The following is a 3,239-nucleotide window of genomic DNA, read 5'->3' on the forward strand; positions in this document are numbered from 1 at the left end:
TGAATCCCTGGGCGACTACAGCTTGGATTAACTTTGTGAACCTTGCTGGATAAGCAAGTGTTAAACACTTACTTTAAAGACCATAAGACGTGGGAGCAGAAGTAGGCCATTCCGCCCATTGAGTCTGCTCCACCATTCACTGAGATCATGGCTGAACTGATAATCATCAACTCCACTTTCCTGCGTTTACCCCATAACCCTTGATCCCCTTACTGATTCAAAATCTGTCCACCTCAGCTCTGAATATACTTAACAACCCAGCCTCTACAGCCCTCTGCAGTAAAGAATTCCATAGATTCACTACCCTCTGAGAGGAGAAATTCCTCCTCATCTCTGTCTTAAATGGGTGACACCTTACTCTGAGATTATGCCCTCTGGTCCTAGACTCTCCCACTAGGGGAAACAGCCTCTCAGCATCTGCCCTGTCAAGCCCCCTAAGAATCTTATATGTTTCAATAAGATCGCCTCTCATTCTTCTAAACTCCAATGAGCACAGGTCCAACCTATTCAACCTCTCCTCATAAGAAAATCCCTCTGTACCCAGGATCAACCTACTGAACCTTCTCTGGACTGCCTCCAATGCCAGTATATAAGACCATAAGACCATAAGAAATAGGAGCAGAAATTAGGCCATTCGGCCCATCGAGTTTGCTCCGCAAATTTTGGCTGATAAGTTCAATCTTGGCTGATAAGTTTTTCAACCCCATTCTCCTGCCTACTCCCCGTAACCTTTGATTCCCTTACCAGTCAAGAACCTATCTATCTCGGTCTTAAATACACTCAATGACCTGGCTTCCACAGCCTTCTGTGGCAATGAATTCCATAGATTCACCACTCTCTGGCTAAAGAAGTTTCTCCTCATCTCTGTTCTAAAAGGTCTTCCCTTTACTCTGAGGCTGTGCCCTCGGGTCCTAGTCTCTCCTACTAATGGAAACATCTTCCCCACGTCCACTCTATCCAGGCCTTTCAGTATTCTGTAAGTTTCAATCAGATCCCCCCCTCATCCTTCTAAACTCCATCGGGCATAGACCCAGAGTCCTCAGATGTTCCTCATATGTTAAGCCTTTCATTCCTGGGATCATTCTCATGAACATCCTCTGGACCCTCTCCAGGGCCAGCACATCCTTCCTGAGATACGGGGCCCAAAATTGCTCACAATATTCTAAATGTGGTCTGACCAGAGCCTTATAAAGCCTCAGCAGCACATCCCTGCTTTTATATTCTAGTCCTCTCGAAATAAATGTCAACATTGTATTTGCCTTCCTAACTACCGACTCAACCTGCAAGTTTACCTTAAGAGAATCCTGGACTAGAACGCCCAAGTCGCTTTGCACTCCAGATTTCTGAATTCTCTCCCCATTTAGAAAATAGTCTATGCCTCTATTCTTCCTTCCAAAGTGCATGACCTCACACTTCCCCACGTTATATTCCATCTGTCACTTCTTTGCCCATTCTCCTAACCTGTCCAAATCCTTCTGCAGCCTCCCTGCCTCCTCAATACTACCTGTCCCTCCACCTATCTTTGTATCATCTGCAAACTTAGTCAGGATGCCCTCAGTTCCTTCATCTAGATCATTAATGTATAAAGTGAACAGTGTGGTCCCAACACTGACCCCTGCGGAACTCCACTAGTCACCGGCCGCCATCCTGAGAAGGACTTCCTTATCCCCAATCTCTGCCTCCTGCCAGACAGCCAATCTTCTATCCATGCTAGAACCTTGCCTCTAACACCATGGGCTCTTATCTTACTGAGCAGCCTCCTGTGCGGCACCTTGTCAAAGGCCTTCTGGAAGTCCAAGTAGATAACATCCATTGGCTCTCCTTTGTCTAACCTACTTGTTATCTCCTCAAAGAATTCTAACCGATTTGTCAGGCATGACCTCCCCTTGATGAAATCATGCTGACTTTGCCCTATTTTATCATGCACTTCCAAATATTCTGAAATCTCATCCTTAATAATGGACCCTAAAATCTTACCAACGACCGAGGTCAGGCTAATCGGCCTGTAATTTCCTGTCTTTTTCCTCACTCCCTTCTTAAACAGGGGGGTTACATTAATGATTTTCCAGTACTCTGGGACCCTCCCTGACTCCAGTGATTCCTGAAAGATCACCACTAACGCCTCCACTATCTCTTCAGCTATCTCCTTCAGAACTCTGGGGTGTAATCCATCTGGCCCAGATGATTTATCCACCTTCAGACCTTTTAGTTCTCCTAGCACCCTATCCTTGGTAATGGCCACCATACTCACCTCTGCCCCCGACTCTCTTGAACTTTGGGGATGTTACTCGTGTCTTCCACCGTGAAGATTGACGCAAAATACCTATTCAGTTCCTCCGCCATTTCTATGTTCCCCACTACTACTTCTCCAGCGTCATTTTCCAGTGGCCCAATCTCTACTTTTGCCTCTCTCTTACCCTTTATATATCTAAAAAACTCTTGCAATCTTCTTATATAGTTTATCCTGGCTAGTTTATCCTCATAGTTAATCTTCTCCCTCCTTATTTCTTTTTAGTTGTCCTCTGTTGGTCTTTGTAGGCTTCTCAATCCCCTGGTTTCCCACTGCTCTTTGCTGCATTGTATGCTTTCTCTTTAGATTTTATGCTGTCCCTGACTTCCCTTGTCAGCCATGGTTGCCTCGTCCTTCCTTTAGTATGCTTCTTCTTCCTAGGGATGAATTTTTGCTGTGTCTCCCAAATTACTCCCAGAAACTCCTGCCATTGCTGTTCCACTGTCTTTCCTACTAGGCTGATCTCCCAGTCAATTCTGGCCAGCTCCTCCCTCATGCCTCTCTAGTTGCCTTTATTCAACTGTAATACCTTTACATCTGATTCCAGCTTTTTCCTCTCAAATTGCAGGGTAAATTCTGTCATATTATGGTCACTTCCTCCTAAGGGTTCCTTCACCTTAAGCTCCCTTATCAAATCTGACTCATTACACATCACTAAATCTAGAATTGCCTGTTCCCTAGTGGGCTCCACCACAAGCTGCTCCAAAAAGCCATCTCGTAGACATTCCACAAATTCCTTTTCTTGGGATCCACTACCAATCTGATTTTCCCAGTCGACCTGCATATTGAAATCCCCCATCATCACTGTAACCTTGCCTTTCTTACACGCCTTTTCTATCTCCTGGTGTATCTTGTGCCCCACATCCTGACTACTGTTCGGAGGCCTGTACATAACTCCCATTATATCTTTCCTTAGCTAAGGGGACCAAAACTGTTCACAGTATTGTGG

This window comes from Carcharodon carcharias, chromosome 11 (assembly GCF_017639515.1).
Source record: "Carcharodon carcharias isolate sCarCar2 chromosome 11, sCarCar2.pri, whole genome shotgun sequence".
Classification (NCBI taxonomy): Eukaryota; Metazoa; Chordata; class Chondrichthyes; order Lamniformes; family Lamnidae; genus Carcharodon; species Carcharodon carcharias.